This window comes from Prorops nasuta, unplaced genomic scaffold (assembly GCF_024137725.1).
Source record: "Prorops nasuta isolate Cenicafe-Biocafe unplaced genomic scaffold, Cenicafe_Pnas_1.2 PNAS00004, whole genome shotgun sequence".
In the NCBI taxonomy this organism is placed as follows: Eukaryota; Metazoa; Arthropoda; class Insecta; order Hymenoptera; family Bethylidae; genus Prorops; species Prorops nasuta.
This window is the reverse complement of record NW_027116801.1, coordinates 8,905,930-8,924,107: the sequence shown is the minus strand read 5'-3', so window position 1 is coordinate 8,924,107 and position 18,178 is coordinate 8,905,930. Positions and strand designations below refer to the sequence as shown.

At 37.9% G+C, this 18,178-nt stretch overlaps 1 protein-coding gene across 1 annotated transcript in view; it reads right to left on the bottom strand.

Annotated features, from left to right (window-relative positions):
- Nucleotides 1-14,673, bottom strand: part of cpx (complexin) — a 210,684-nt gene extending 196,011 nt beyond the window's left edge. The window contains exon 1 of the mRNA XM_066726514.1: nucleotides 14,405-14,673. The gene's annotated coding sequence lies outside the window, so the exon portion shown is untranslated. The remainder of the gene's footprint in view (nucleotides 1-14,404) is intronic.
- Between the last annotated feature and the right edge of the window lie 3,505 nt (nucleotides 14,674-18,178).

Sequence of the window (18,178 nt, the reverse complement as noted above, 5' to 3'; positions counted from 1 at the left end):
ACGGAGTGACTAAATTGTAAGATTAGGAGCCATACCGATACGGTCATTACCAGGTTTTATCTTATTATGAATCTCCTGACCTAGAATTATAAAAACGTTCAGAAAACTGGCTTAAAAGGGAAAGCAGATCTGGATCGGGATCGATCTCTGCTAACCTCGGATCCAAAATATTTAGATTTGGTGTTAACCATCGTAGCAACGACCGAATTACCTCCGTTGTAACCCTAATTTCCCAAATCCGGGGGTCAGCTTTATTGACCCTGCAGCGGCGGGGGAGATGTGCGAACGCAATTGAAATGAAATCTTATAATGATATGATACAAATTAATAAAGTTTTCTCTTCTATAATACAGATGAAATGACAGATCCAACTGCACAGCCAATAATTTGGATAAGCAGATGAGTAAATTTTGCAGATAGAAATGGCTTTGGTTACCAACTCTCTCCGACAACCGAGCTAGTGGGAGTTGTATTCCCAGATTACACAAAACTGATAATGTTAACTAATGGATTTAATATTCGTTATATAAATTGTAAAGGAAATAAATTATATGATTGAAAATTTAAGGTTATAAGCTCTTTGTAACTTAAAGTTTAAATGTTACACCTTAAAATAATCAACGAATCCTTATTCTATTTAGTCTCAGGATGAAGCAGCTGAAACAAATGTATCAATACTATTGCAACAATACAGAAATATATATATATACATTATATGTAGTATATATAGGATATACACAGTAGCAATAATATTTTTTTCACTTCGTGCGCACATCACGGGCAGGGTTTATTACTTAGAAATAAGAGCAATAAAAGCTGCGTCTATCTTTTTTCTTTCCTCTTTTTCCTCACTTTCGCTTCGTCCCGTGTCCCGAGGGAAACGTCGCAATCGAGACGAGACGCTTCATTTGGCCGCGAGAAATAATTGACCGACTTCTCTTCCTTTTTCTCACAAAAGCACAAAAGCTAGTTGAGAAACTTCGCATACTTGCACTACACACATATACATACACAATATACCTACGTTAATAAAAAGATTGTATTCATCTAAATTCCTGATTAATTAAACAGATAACGTATATTTTCCTGCATTTGTATAATTACAAAAAAAGTTAATTAAACCCTTTACTGATAATATTTTGGAAGATAACGAAAATTTTAATGAAGAAAATAAATGTCTTTCCAACGTATAACAATATTTATAACAGAATACTAATAGAGCTTGGGCGTAGACAGCAAGGAAGCTATATACGGGTGCTTCAGAATGGTTTTGACCTTGACATTTGAAGATAAGGTAAAAGCGTTTCAACCGCCTTGAGGTTGCACTCCTAAGTACATTAAAGGTCCGCGATAGGCTAGATATTAAGGTAAATTTGGGCGAAAGGGCTGAAAATGAAGATATAAGGAAGTTAAGTTAAAAAGTGGGACGTTCAATAAGTTCGAAAAATAGAGACATAAGAGAACCGATGTGTGAGATTATCGAGAGCTATAAGAATCTGCCTGGAGCGATAAAACTCGGCTGGCAAGATAAGAGACTTTCCGGTGGAGGTTGCAGTATATTATACGAAACCGGAAAATTCAATAGCCGAAGCCCGTTCCGGCGGAGTTTCGTCTGGGAGAGGTGGTGGGTTTGCTTGGCTTGACGGGAGCCTGCCACCCGCTAGATAAAGTTAGCAGACAAGAAAGGTCGTTTTCTCTCTTTCTACTCCCCCGCCTCCTCCTAGATATCATCTTTCCCTCTCTTACACTCACTGACTCTCTCGATCTCTCTCTCTCTCTCTCTCTCTCTCCCACTCTGCGACTTCCCCCTCCCTTTTCTTACCGTAGCGCGCTCTCGCTCCAACCCCCGCCCCCACCTCACTCTCGCTACGAGTACAATATTTTGATACGTGGAGGCGACACGTTACGGTCCAGCTTTTCAAGCTCCGATGCAAGCGAGAGAGAAACATGCGAAAAACTAGGAAAATGGACTCTGGACGAGCTGCTATATATATATATATATATACACACACTTGAAAGCATCGTACAGCTTAAAGTTAAATTTCATTGCATTATACGTTCAGCCAACAATCTCTACCTTGCAGATACTCACTCCCTCTTAACATTTAAATTATCCTCTTTAATCCCATTCTTGTGTACTTCTATCTGTGTCAGCGATATTAACGAGCCACTGTTACCTCAATTGTTGAAAATATCGTAAAATATTAGTCTTTCTGCATATTACATTGATTTTATGGCCTGTAAAATACTGTTTCTTTTTCATGCATAATAAATGTTGGGAAAAAGAGGGAAGTGCTGGAAAGGTGTGTAAATGGTGAGCTTTTCGGTAGAAAGCTTCGCAAAGGCTGGCCACGAGTTTGGAAGTGCATAATGCAGTGACAAGCTACGATATATACATATACATAGAGCAAGACTCGGGGCTGCCACACGAAATTCGTGTGGGTGCAAGCAGCGGTCCAAGGTTCACCATTTACCCCACCGTGCTTCGCGGACAAATTCGGACAGTGAGATTTACTCTCCAGTCTACGGACACCACACAACTGCCTGCTACCTTCTAATACACGTTCAAGCGTACTTCTCGCATCCACTCAAAAACCAACTATATCCGCGACTACATTCCACTACATCTTAATCCTCGTTGAATTAAGCGCCTCGTTCCTGTAGCATTATACTTCCTACCATCCGCTTTACCCAAAATTTATAATAGACCGTATCCCAGTGTGGTTTTCTTATTCTCATACATTTCCATAAGAATACAGGGGGCGAATAATAATTCTTTATCAGACTTAATACGCTGAGAAATATATTTCATAACACAAGTATATAACGTTGGGTACCAGTTAAACTCGTATCCTTTGGAAACTATTTATAAAGATAATAAAATCTGATCGAAGGTCTATACATATCAATACAGGGATAGCTCGTTGAAAATATTGATTGAGGGTAGGCGTAATGCGAACGAAGGTAGTTTTATTTATAAAATTTAATTAAGCAGCAGTTTTCATGTATTTTTTAATTACGTTATTCGTAGGAAATTAGCAGCTCGTATATCGGTTCGAAGTATGGGATAAGGGAATCGAGCGGAAGAGTAGAGAGTATGATATAATATATGTATGTACACATATTCATGCGTAGAGAGATAGGGGGAGATGAGGCACTATGTGCATCTACGCTGTCGAATGATGGTGACCGTTTACGAAGTGACAATCCATTTGCAGGGGAAACCGCAGACTTGGGTGCATTATGCGCGGAGCGAAAATTCAATACAGATTGGCTGCCAAGTCATAAGCACTTATAATGTGTGCTTCCGAGTATGTGCCGGCGCTTTATTAAATTTACCAGTCTTTGCTATCGCTCCGATGAATAGTGACTATCTGCTTTTGCTTCTCACTTCGCATGAATATTCACGCTTTAAATATATCATATTTTATATAATATGGAAAATTATAATTTATGCATTTCGCGTCATACGTGTATACTCCGCAAAGTCGTCTGATGTTAACGTAACGTTAATGCGCCGAGAAATAAATGCTATTTAGAATTCATGTAACGATATGTAATATTGAAGCATCGTGGCTTATGCCAGGCATAGCTTATTACCACTACGTGCGATTAGGCTGCATCGATTCATAAAAGGATAATGATTACGTAAGGTGAATTTTAGAAAAAAAAAGCTTTATTTAGGAAGTCGTAAAATTGAGGCCAACCGTGGCAAGGACGCGTGAATATTTGCCGTATACGTGTGTCCGGTGTCGAAAAAAAATGGAGAAACTTGTGAAAAATATTGCCATCTGCAACCTCGAAGATGTCACCTACATCACGCACCATCTCTCGCACAAGTTACGAAGCTATGATTTATTCGGTCCATGTAAGGGTCGCAAAGTTTTAAAGTGGCTTAGTGCCTAAGAAATATATCGGTCACCTGTCTACTTGAAATGACTAAAAGTAAGTTTTTACTCGTGTCTCTGACATACTTTCCTACGCGAGGAGTACGGTAAGCACGTTTATTCTATTATTTGTTATCCCTAATCATTTATTTTAAACTTTATTACAATCAATGACTGTAATCTTTCTACTATGAGAAATTCACCAATTACCATCAACTGATTAATTAAAATTTTCCAATATCGCTTGAAAAACCCATCAAATACCATATATCACGAATATTTCATTATCGCTGCAAGTATTCCTGATACATTCTTTATGTGTCAGTGAAGCGCGAACTGTAGAAATTGTCACGTTAAACTTTCACAATGAAGCCTGGAATTTTTCTGTCTCGTTCGGTTTTAAATGGAAAATTATCCTGTAATGGAATTTTGAATCTACGCCAATGACAATGCCCGGCTTAAAACGGTAGGTTTATCAAACTTTTGTTTCTGTTAATTTTTGAGAGAAGGTTTTCAATTCTTTCAACATCTTATTACGTCTACGTATAATTTGTATACCTGGCCAACTAGTGCGGCCATTATGAGGATTCTCATTTTGCAAATGCATTCGATAGTGAAGGTGACGCGTCGCTCTACTGTATTTAACTACAAATGGATGGAATGTCACGGCGAATGCCGCAAGGCACTTACTCACACACAGTTAAATGAAAATAATTTAAAGCACAGTAGCCAAGTGTACCTGTGCTTGGATCATATTTTAACTGAAACTAAAATTGCAATTTGTCTCATTGCATCATATTTTTTTTTTAACAAAACTTGTGCTCACTTTCTGGAAAGGTTAGTCGGAAAATATTTTACCGTGGATTATATAAACTTTTCTTACGATGATTGGTATACTATTATAAATTTAAAATCGAAATTATTGTACATGCTTGGCTAGACTATTCGGGTCGATTAATAACTTTCTTTACAATCTGCGTAAATATAGAAATCTAGCAAGTAGATTACACGCGAAGGTAAAAACTTTCCAGCTAGCTTATGCTCAAACACAACCAATGGAAAAACGAGCGAACCTCTATACTCTATTATTATTCTAAAACGAGCCATAATAGATCAGATATAATTTCCCTGCTGTAATGTAAACAGATATTTCTGTGCTGAATAAAAATTATTGAAACGTAATAAATTTCCGAATAAAAATGTTGTAATATTATCATTACGAGAGGAGCTCTTCTGGATGCAAATTTAACTAAATGACTTCAATTGAATTGAATCGGTATAATGACCATAATATTATACTACCAATAAAAACGATCCACAAATAAAATTTTACTAATAAATAAAAAAGAGACACTCTTGCACTATCACTGGGACTTTTATTACGTAACAGATTAACTTATCTAGAACTGATTTCTTGCTCGAGTTTTTTTTTATGAAAGACTGACTTTACACCAGTGCAGCTTTAAAACCCGTTCACATAAAAACAGTAGACTAAAATAGAATGAAAGGACACGTTGAAGGTTTGAGAGAGGCTGTGAAAGGTCACAGGTTTTATTTAACAAATGGATACCCCACAGCACCTACAGGGAACTGCATTGTGAGGTTTTAGCTGATATGATCCAAGGGTGTATTACACGCTTGCCTGGTTACATTGTTCACAAGGAAATTCTAGCTAAGAGTATCTTAGCATTGTCGAATACTCAAACTACACAGGCAAAACCAGCTCGGAAAGCAGTTCTTCGCGAGATTTACTTCCGTGAGACATTGCCTAAATCCCATTGGTCTTATTGGATCTCATCGCCAAAGTTTCATTTTCTTCCGAGTACCCATATCTGACCTTATATCCAATTCGCTCACCTCGGATCAATAATTGAACGTTTCCACGCCAATTGACTATCTTCCGTTGCAAATGAAAGAATTTACCATCCAACCAGCGTTCGCACTTCACGAATATCGACAATTAACTTTTAATTCTCGCGAGCTTCGTCTTCTCTATTTAAATTTATTTCTCGTGAATTTGGACATAATTGAGCACTACAATGAATTAATTTGAGGCAAGACAAGATAATCGTAAAGTTCTGGTGTTATTTAAGATGGAATAAAATCCAACTGATTCGCTGTATGAGTGAGTTTTTTGTTATTTAAATTATAGTAAAATTCGTGGAGACGTAAATTGACGAAGAATAGCTGCAGTTTCTACCAACATAGTCGAGAACGCGTCATCATAACCGACCAACGGATGGTGTGGCTACCCGGAATGATAACTTACGATAAACGGTACGGTCGATAACCAAAGAGCTTGCCTTCCATAACAGCTCTCCTCGTACGTTTTATCATCGATGAAATTATCCACAATGAATTGACGAAGAGTAACATTCCTCCTTCTAATATCCTATGGGTGAACTAAGCTTGTTATCTCCCACCCTCGTTTCTCTCTATCACCCTTCTCCTCTCCCCCTCTTCGCTTGATTGACACAAACCCTGTCGTGACGTCATAGCAAGCTTGTTCTTTCTCGCTGCTCATTCTCCTTTATTTTCTTCCTAATGCTCAATCCTCTCGGTAATATAAAATGAGTTCCATCACAAATTATATAGAAATATTATATAATTTTAAACTCCATGTAAAGAAGTTTTGCAATAATAATTACACGAACGGAAAAAAATAAACCATGTCATATTATACTCGTTATGGAACAAAATGTTTCAATTATTATAATTCTATATTTTAAAAATAATAATGAACGAAATTATAATAGAATTTATAAAACTCTTTATAGAAGCAGATTTGAGAGTATCGATTGTTTTTTACATGATGCTTTGTACGTCATTATACTTGCAAAACGATCGAATACGAAATGGAACAAAAGTCAATTAATATTTTTCTTTTCATTTCAAAATGGTTTAACGGATCAAATGACAATAAGTTCTGAACAATTTAAGGCATACATGTCCTAGACAATAGAATATAGAAGAAAAGTTTGTTGGGGAGAGTATTTGACCTAACCGGATCCGATCCTGTATAAAAGCTGGAGGTCACTCCGTCTTTACATCGGCGCTCTTTTTCGTCGTCGAAGTCTCAGTTTTCAGACTTTCTGATTGGCCTGTGTTGACAGTACCACTGCTCTTTCCCACAATGGAGATACGACGGGAAAACAGTTAACCGACTATACCTCTATATCACCCTGTCCTTCTCAATTGGCTGTCAGAATTATATCAACCTTCCCAACAAGGGTGGCCTGAACCATCGATAACGACATGTAAAAAAAGATGAATAAACGAAAATTCCACCTCGAGCAGAATATCTGTGAGAATTAAACCGATATCTATATCTGCATGCAGTAGATATTTCCGACTACAATGTTACTTTATTTAAATAACTCAATTATAATATATTTTCGAACAGCTATACTAGTGAAACACAAGTGCAATATTTTTGCATAAAAATAATTAATCAATTATATAATACCTATACCATTTACGATCTATTCTTATTCCAAAGTCAATGCAGGCGAAATTATCGTCTAGTCCCTCCGGTACTCAAAGCCCTTCTAAAATTACTTAGAAACTTACGAACCGTAAGTCCTGCCATCCAAAATTAGTTTCTACGAGAGCTTTTCATGAGGCATACACGCTTTCGAAAAGCGTCCTCTCTGGTATTCATCTGTATCTTTATCATTCTCCTTTATTAAAGCCGTAACTATTTGATAAAAAAGATCTCTTGAAATTGCTGTGCTTTAAAAGATTAGTATTCATGAGTATAGAAAGAGGGAGGGAGATGGGAGAGGGGTTGAAAAAAGGAAGCAAGAAGGGAGGATTACCGTGAATTTATTATTTGTTATAGTATACATTTAAGTAATCGAGACAGCTTTGGATCAAAGGAACCACTAAAGTTTATTGCTCATTATGACATTATTGAATTAACTTTTATATCTTTCTCATTATAATTGCAATAATGGATGAATGCCACTTTCTACAATATTCCAATTTCGGTTAAAATTCTTTATTAATGGCTTTTGAAAAAATACCTGTAGGAGCAGCATCGAGTCGCAGTAGTGCAGACTGATATCTGATCAGACGCTCCTCTCTACTCCATGTAGAAGTTTGCATAGGGAAATACGTTTATTACGAACGCTCCCTTTCCAGTTTGAGAGGTCATACAATTGTAAAGATTGATCTATCTTATTCATTACATCGATAGATTCAACAATTTTAAATAATTCCACTACCTTATATTAAATAATATTCCTCCTTATACTACAATACAGCGTACAATGCACATTCTTCAGGAATACTTTAATTACGAGACGAATAAAACTTGCGAAGAAATAATGCACAGGAATCAAATGAAATTGACGAATAAATGCTTGAGTAGAAAAAGATAGATTAAAGTTCCCATGTGTTTTTATATAGGGGAAACAGTGTAGGAATGCTTGATACGATTGGAGGAAATTGCAAAGAGCGTGGTTTTTCATGATTGGCTCGTAAATCGGACGAGTTGATTTAACGACGATCCGTGAGCCGATCGCGAGCGGACCTTAGGCAATTCGATTGTCAAAAAATGGTAATGGGATCCTGGGAACGATCACGTGCGATTTCCATTGCAACGTCTCAATTTCGGCATGCGGAGAAACGGCCTCATAAGAATGCAAAATGGCTCGTCATTCTCGCACTCGTTTCTTCAACCAATAGCAAGCCTTGAAACACACTGAATCCGTGAAATGCGATGAAATAAAAGTAGATCCCCTTGGCGAGCGAACGTACGAGAGTCTTCATCTTTTTGGGGAGGCATAGAAAACATTTGACAAGAACTTTCTTGTCACCTCTCGTCTCGTGCAGGGGAGCATATGTAGCAGTTCATATAAGTGGATAGTTATATGTCACTGAGAAAATTCTAGAATGAAAAGGGGATACATGCACGAGAGAGAGAGAGAGAAATATAATATCATTTTCTATGTCATTTTTCGTAATACTACTGTTGAGCAAAATGACGTAGGTTGCTCGACAACATTTACTGGATACCGGCTCGTCAAAACGCAAAGTGCCCTTCATTGTACAGCGTCGTAAAACGCAAAGTGCTAATTTTGAAATCGAAATTCATCGATGCATTTGGGAGAGAGTCCGGAATACACGATTCCAGTATGTACAGCAGTGTTGAATGAATGTTTTCATCCGCTTCGCGAACAAAAGGTTTTGTAATCATTTCTTTCTCATATCCTCTATTAGATACTTTGTAAAAAAAAACCTTCGGAGGTGAAGGAGAACGATATACAGGTTGATGTAAAATACTATAATTTTTAAGATACAGGCACTTATCGATAAGTGTATCGGGGAGTCGATTACTCGAAGGTTCAATGGACACCATCAGCAATCTACGACGAGCAGGCTTTACGTTTTCGCATAATCAGGCGGGGACGTATCACCCTTGCCATTAATTACGTCGTGATACACACATTTATCAATCTGTACGCCAGGAGAACACGGAGATTGCTGAATATACCTAAGCTTGGCAAATGACTATGTCAACGTCCAGCTGATACAACGCGATACTTTTAGATAGCAAGCTTCGTAACACGGTAGGGAAGCATTGATAACAAAAGTATTTTTCCATCGATATACGAACAAAAGAGCGATATATGATACCAGCTCTTCAAATTGATTCGCAGTATTAATTAAACAAACTCTTGCAATGTTGTAACAGATGGTTTTGTTTAAATGATCGAACATCAACTTTATCCTCGAGATTTACCAAATATTAATCTGCACCCATGTATACGTACACGCTCGTGTTTTAAACGTCAACAGAAAGTACCTTGAAGAGCTTTCCATCAGCTGAAAAATCAGCAAAGAGCAGTACGAAGTAGAAGTAGCAATTGCTGCAGGGCTAGTCCAAGCAAAGTTCGTAGTTTCCAGGCGGCAGATAAAGTTTACTTTAAGGACGTACTAGCCGATTCTCGTAATCCTGCTTGCGAAAAGTTGATTCTATACTATCCAAAACTGAAAGCAACTTTACGATCCTGCATTAATATCTGTTATCGTTAAAACTTTTTATAGAGCGAGTACTTTGCTCAATGGTACGTATAGCCGATAATTAGTTAAGAAATTCTAAGATTTTTAGATAATAAAATAGGTGTAAATTGAGATATTTAGACTAATTTTCTAACGTGGAGCAAAGTAGTTAGTTTCCAATTTACTGTTTTTAACATGCAATTCTATATATATATATATATAAGACACGAATGGAGGTATACGAATTTTGTTGAATTTTCAGCATATCTCTTCTTTGTAGAGTGGAAATAGGAAACAGAGAGAAAGAGAGAATAAAAAAAAAGTAAATAAAAAGGGACGCGCAGAGAAGAGGGGTTTATACTAACTTCATCTGCGTCTCTTTTGCACTCTACTCTTCGAAAACAAACCTCATATGTGCACGAGCTGCCAAGAGACAGTTTATGAACTGACGCGCATGCGTACACGATGAACCACAACATGAGCTCAAGTATGGGAAAGGACATTGTTCCACGCTACAGGCATTCACACACACACACATGTATATATATATATATATACACATTGTTACGTTGACTCATCATGTACAAGTATGCTACATTTATATATAAATATGTATGTGTGCGTGAACGGGACTTTTTGTCTCTTCTTCCCTTCACACACCCCATCATCCATACCTAAAAGATATGGCATTAAGCTCGCACCCACTTAAATGAGGTTATCCCTAGAGCTACTCTGAGTAACGTGCTACTATGCCATTCTTTAATTATAATAAATAATATTCTGACATTGCAGGAAGCTAGATAGTGACGTCAGTGACAACCGAGATAAAAAAGGTTTCGAGCAGTAGTATTGGAACGGAAACTGTACAGTCTACGCGAAGTCTAAATCAATATAAATGTATTTGTTAAATAACGCAAACACGTAACCATTGATATGATAAAAAAATACAAAAGAGACGCTTTATTCGAAATAAATTTAAAAGCCAAGTTATATGTTTTTATCAAATATACTCCCTTCTCCCCTTCACACTGTTTTTCTCCTACTTTTCGCCTTAGGAAAGAGTGCTCGCGCGCGCGCGCGCGTTCGGTACGACAGACAACAAAACTGCGCCTTTCAAGCGTTATCGTTCGCACTTCTACCACCTAAACAAACATTTCTCTACTACGTTATCTATTGACGCCGATTTCGCCGGTCACGCGACAGCATTCGTAAGGTAAAACCTTTCTACCCCTCTAGTATACCCATTATACCGATTTCTTCGAGTGGTTATGGAAGCTTGAAATAGCTTTGGGTTAACAATCGAGGCTAATGCATGTAGTAACATTAGGGCGACGCTCAAAGTTAATGTATAAAAGCAAACATTTGCACATTAGGATTGACCCTTGATTTCTTTAAAAATACTCAATGTCAATAGTACTAGAGAAGCCACTGGAGGAATGTTTAGATAAATCAATAATTATGTTTTTAATAATAAATTAAACAAACAGCAGAATATTAAATGATATATGTTTAGTTTTATAATTGACTGACTTTGTGCGATAGTTCTAGTTATTATAATCACTAGACGGTGAAGTAAAGTAGAAGGAAAAGTGCAGGGTCAGCAAAGATCGATTGGCCCAGCTGCGGTGAGTTGAAATAACTTTAAACCGCCATTCTTCTTCATTAAAGGTACTATCCACATCAAAACATAAAACTACACTATTTTTGCATGTTCCTTTGACAATAAATATATTAAAAGTTTTTTAAAAATGTATGGATATTATACTTTAAAAACAGTTGTAAGTAATATATACATAACATCAAAGCGCTAGAAATTAAAGTTATCCTTGGTTATCTCAAAAAGAATATTAAAGTTGATTTTTATTCTCCAATTTGGAGGAAAATCGATTGTAAGCTGCTAAAAACCTTCAAGTAGCTTCTTTAATTTTAATTTAAACTGCTAAAATTTATTGAAACACTCAATATTAGTGAGACATAAATTTAGTAATCCTCTAAACTCTAAAGCATCCAAATATTCGTAATTCAATAATACAACTAGGCATGATCGAACTTTGCCATTTACGTATTCCGAGGGCAGGAACAACTTATGAACACCGATAGTTTCTAGCGTAGTTATGAGAAATATTTCGACGTATCCTCGAATAATATCTCTTTGGTTGATTACTCTATAAAATGATAACGCTGTAGATTGATCCTCAGTGACAAATACCTTGAAAAATAATTTCACAATAATGCTATAGAACTGGAAAAAAACTTGGTAAGAAAAAGCTATAAGAGACGAGTTATTTCTGGAATATTAAGATGATCGAATATCAAAGATCTTAGTCAAGGGGAACTATAACACAGCATTAATTTAAATAATTTAATTAGTTGATTAATAATTCAAGCCTGACGCCAAAAATCAAGATAAGTTTTTTAAAGATTGCTAAGAAAAGAACATCAATTGTTACTTAAATACAATCGACTTGGCCTTATACCCTTGAAGCGGCTAGTCAATATTAATTGACGATCTAGAAGAGGGGATTGAGCATAAAGAATGGATGAAATAACCTTGAGATATGAGAAGAAACGTAACGATATTTCATTAGCAACGGATAGTGAAGAGTCTTTTATTATTCCATTATTCAAGGAAAACTTAAAATCAACTTTGGGATCAGATATTTCAATTAAATGGTTATATATATGGAGAGTAGCAAGATCAGAAAACAAAGACAACAAAAGAGATATGTGAAAATATTGAAGCACTGAAAAGAACAGTTACAAGAAGAAACCACATGGTAGTAATAACAAAGAAACTTGGAAAAGAATAATGAAAGTCTGAAAGCATAAACACGTTATTTAAAAGAAACATATGTCTTATCGAAAATCGAGTTAAAGCTAAGATTGCGATAAATATAAGTATAGAGTTGAAGTTAAAAAAGGTAAAGTCCTTTAATAATATTTCTGAACAAAAATTAATTACCAAGTGAAAATGCGATTACTCGTAGTATAACTACAACTTACACAAGATAAAGTAATGTTAATACGATTAACCTTCAGGAATTCGGAAGTCAGACGGACGTAAAAACGGTAAGTATCGAATACGCAAATGCAGCTGAGCGTTGCAGCAGGAGGGAGTAGAAGAGAGAGGGAGAGAGGGAATGGAAGAAAAACAAGGGAGGGGGGATAGGGGGCAGAAAAGAAAGTGGAAGGAAAAAAGAGAACGAGGGAGAAAGAGGGATAGCGAACGAGCAAGGCTGACGGCATGGTCGAGATCGATGAGGCCTACAGCAGTATAAGCCTCGCGTTTTATCGAACTACACGTAGCTCAGCTGTGACAAGGAAACCACTCGACTCCTTTTTGTATCTGAAGAGGACAAAGCGACTCCTACACGCCAGCATACCGTGTCAAAACTGTCGCGCCTGCCAAATCCACATTTTCCGTATTCTCCTGTACAACGCAAATTCTTCCAACAAGATTTCTCAACTTTCACACTACCCCCTTGTACCAACCACAACGAAGGCCATCTTTCATTACTACCACATTAATATTATATAATATCGAAAAAGGACAATGCAGCGTTACACACCAATCTTCCAATATCTCTGTATCGCAAAACTGAAATTTAACAGCAGACTGTCACGTGTAAAACATTCTTCGAAACGACCTTGAACATTCTCTATGAGATCCAGTAACACCGTTCAGTAGTAAAAGCACATTTCAACACTATTTCTGAATCACGATTCTCCGCTGTGGTAATTCTACGAGGATTTGACGGTATTTTTATTTAAGGCTTCCGTTGGGTGTATAGTATGAGAAATGTACACGTTAAAAAAAAGTTTCGTCGTCATTTCTCACATACAGCGCTCTCTCTCTGCCTCGACGTGGTCGAGTATCGTTCTCCAAATCTTGTCCAAATTTCGAACAGCATTATTTAAAAAAAACACCATCGGACGATGAAAACACGTTTATTGATCCCAGCAAAACTGTTTTACAGAAAAAGAACAGATAATACGTCGCCTGTCAAAGCTATTTCAAGCCGATCTCTCACTGCTGCTATATCGGTATCGCATAAGAGAAGCGTTAAATCTTCATCTTCCTGCAGATCGCAACGATCTTTTTGCTCGATAACAGGCGAATTTCGCAGTTGTTTCGAGCAAAAAACATAGCGAGTCCCTAGAAAGATCCTCGGTATTTTGAACAATGCTGGAAAAAGTAAGGAAAATCAAGTCTCTTGCGTGTGAGTGGGGTTGAGAAAAATTTTAAATGTCAATAATGAGTCAATGGACTATTATCGGAATGGTGTGAAGAGTGGAGAGAGGAGGAGGAGGGGGGGGGGGGGGGAGAGAGACGAAAGGGAAAAAGTATTGGGAAAGTATTGATAAAATGAGGGAACCGGTAAAAGCTGAATGTTGTTCGGTGAAGCGTGAAGATGAGGAACCGTTGGAAGGTTGGGTAAGGGTGGTCCAGGGTCGAGAAGAGGCATGCAATTGTTGGAGATGTGTGTTTTGGAGGTTAGCGCGGTACTCACCTTTGTTGCAGGTGCGCTGCACCGGGTTGGCTGTGGATTGGCTGTACGCGAGGGTTGCGAGCTGCGATATACTCGGGGATCGGAATAAGCAACGGAACGTGGAGGTCAGCAGAGGACGTACGAGGCTCCCCGTGTGCCTCGTCGAGGGCGGACAGGGACTACGGATGGCCCCTGTTGGCTCTTCGACTAAGAGAGAGAAAGAGAGAGAGAGAGAGATAGAGAGACAGAGAGCGGCTGCTCAAGATGAGAGATCGAAGTCTCGTGGCAAGCGGTCGTGGACTGAGTGAACTCGAGTTCAGACTGAGCGGTGGAGTTGCCGTGGCGTCGACGCTGGCGCCGCGACGCGGGGGGCGAGCGACCCACCATCGATCCATCGACGGTGGTATGGGGTTGTCGAGGGGGCGAAAAGGGGGTGAAAAGGGGCCGATGAGGTGGTTCGGGAGGAAGGGAGGGGGGTGAATCGAAGAGAACTGGAGTGGCGAGGCCTGGGGGGGGGGGGGGGGGACGAGGAATGGCCAGAGGGGTGCAGAAGTGGTCGCGGGGCGAGCAGGGGGTGGGGAGCATAAAGCTCTGCCCGTGCATGTGTCGGTGTGCCTGCCTGTCTGCCTGCCTCCACAGTCATAGATAGACACAAGAACACTGGAGTCGCGGGACGTCGCCGAGTCTGAAAGAGGGCGGGGCGTACCACGCGTTCTCCATCCACCACCCCCCTTTCAACCCCCGATCACCCACTACTCCTACCACTTACCACTCTCCTTCTTCCCCTGCGGACCTTACCCCCTCCTCCCCCTTTCTTCACCCCCAGCCTAGAACCGTACCATTCTACATACTACCCCCGTTCTACCGCACTGCAAACTACCCCTTCCATCTCCTCCCCAAAATCCACCCCATCCCTCTCCTTCCTGTTTTTCCTCCTTTCCTTTTCTGTCTCGTTGAATCTTCTCGTCTATTCCAGCCTATTCCTATTTTTCGTACCTGCCCTTCTGTTCCTCTAAACTACAACCCTTCTCCCCTCCTCCCACTTTCATCTTACTCTCTACGTCATTCCATCGTACTTTCTCCTCGCGTTTCGAATGTCTATACACCCTTTTCTATCCCTCTTTCTTTTGTCAAAAAACCTGCGCCAGTTGATTCTTTAAGCTGCTCGTTGGATTTCTAAATGGATTGCATCGATTAATATCCAAAAACCGCGCGCTGAACGAACTTTTGTCAATATTGGACTACCATTAAATTTGGAAGACCCGCTTCACTAGTTTGTAATAGTCTTGAAAACAATGTAGGTTAGGGTGATAATGCGAGGTTAATAGGACATTCCTTACACATTCGGAAGTTGGATAAGCTTGAACGATTCTTGCGTCGGTGTGTATGTGTGTATGTGTGCTTTATTGTGAAAAGATGAATGGAGTAATCTCTGCGACAATTATCGCGTTTGCCTCGAATTATATATCGAAACTTACTTAAATTTAAATTAAACGTTTAATTTTTGTCAGTAATTTGAATTTAAAAGTTTGAAGTATTACTCTTTAATGATTAAATTTAGATAGACGCATACAGTGCAGAACCAAGGTCTCCCCTTTTCTCGGTCACTACTTACTTTTTTATTTAACACACACTAGCCTTTTTATCAGATTCTACAGTGCACATGGGTATAATCGATGAAGAAACACTGTTTCATATAAGTAAAGCCTATTTAAGTTTATCCTTTTAATATCTCAATCAAACGAAAAATTGACATGAAACAATTTTTAACGATACGAAATATAATACTTTGCTGCTCGATAACGTGTATGTGTGTGTGTCTGTGCGTGTATGGACAATCCAATCTACTTGCTGAATTGAAAATAAATATAGTCGCCAAGGTGCTCCACTCATTGAGGTTACATGCTAAAAATAGAAAGTAAATAATATATTTCACGGTATAACCTTGAAATATTCTAATTCAAAACGATTGTGTTTTGGACTAAAAATACCATGGAGGTAAATATACCATTATAATGATCTGCACAAAGTTAAAAAGCACTGCTTTATTTATAATTGACTTTTGATTTGAACAAAGAGAAACTCGAAAATTATGTAGAGCAGATTAAATTAGACGTTGCATCGGTGCATATGTATCACTGTATGCTGTGTACTGTTATACCATAGTATATAAAATATAACGGTATGTATAATGCTAAAGTCCTAGTTGCTGGAATTCAATTTATTTTACGTCGTACAGACGGCGCCACGACTAAACTTGGGCCATCGGCATCGAAGAAGTCCAGTAGTAGGTCTAATGGAAATCAGATTTGTGTCAGCTGGCACCAAAAGAACGACTCTCCAAAGCTAGCAATACAGAAGGCCTGATACCCACCTATATCCGATAAAATCACATTTCTATATTATTATATTTTTTGTGTGTGTGGATGACTTAGATCTTAAAGTCTATCTTTTTCATTAACCAAACTTGATTATAATTCTAGATAGCACGTCCAATTTCCTATACAAACCATTGATGCACTTATAGATTATGCCAGTTTAATATAAGGAATTAAAATTATTCGCAAGTAAACCAAATATACTATGATTGGCTGTAAACTATTTTCTGATTTTTCTCCACTTCGTATAAATCGTTTTTCTCCTTGCCGTTTCGAGAACGATCGAGTTACTTACGAGAAAATTATTGTCTGTCATAGTCAGCATACGTCCAGATTCAATGCACACAGCACTGCGAGTAAAGGTCTGTACAAGTGTCAGATGCACGTTGAAAACCGCATAACTCTTAACGTAAAACTATCAGCCAGACGGGCTCTGACTGAGAAAACCGGAAATTGCGTAATTTCCTCAGACTCACATCAGCCCATATATTCAACTGCCTTGTACTTGCAAGCTTCACATTCACGTTAATCGAAACGTTTATGAAAATACTACTCAAATGAATGATCAAGAACTTTTGGTTTCACTTAAACGCGCAATACTATTTAAATACAATTTTTAATGGACTTTGCAATTTTATTTCTCTAATATCTCGTCGTGATAAAAACTGGTAAAGTGATTCAAGGAAATATTGGAAAGGAAAGAATACTTTTATGGAGCAGCTGACCACAATATGAATGTAACGGAATACAAAATCTTTGACTGATCGTGGAAAATACGTTTACCACTGAAATAAAAAAGATTCCCTATGCCACATCAATATAGTAATCTCTATTATTTGTATTAATTTGGAACTCATAAATCTAGTAGAAAAAGGAGATTATATCTAGACAAATTTATTTCCTCCCAGCTTTACTTTGAGACCATTTATAAGAATAGCGGAGGTTCGACATCGATCAATAGTAGAAAAAAGAAATTCGTGCAATCGCAATCTTAGCAAAAAAAGGTGTCCATCACAAATGTTTCTCTCCAATGCTTTATCCGCCTGCAAAAGAAACGAAAGCCGAATCACAAAGGGATGAGTGTGCACTTTGGAGGGATTTTAGGGCCACGTCTAGAATAGCAATCATAAATGATGTGCTTAACTGTTCTCTATACTATCCTGAAATATCTTAGCTAAGCAATGATACACAATATTTTACCTATAAAATTCGCCTTTATTCGTTTCTACTCTTAACCGTATCAATTTTTCTAAGAAAACATTTTTGTGTATTGTTCCACTTTTTGTTGCTAAAAATGAGCCAATTTTTGACATAAGTTGATACAACATTGTTAAACTGTGTTTCATGTACTTTATGGATTGATTAATAGTAGTGGTAGGAAGGGAACTAATTGGTTCATAAATCGTTGTGCTGATGG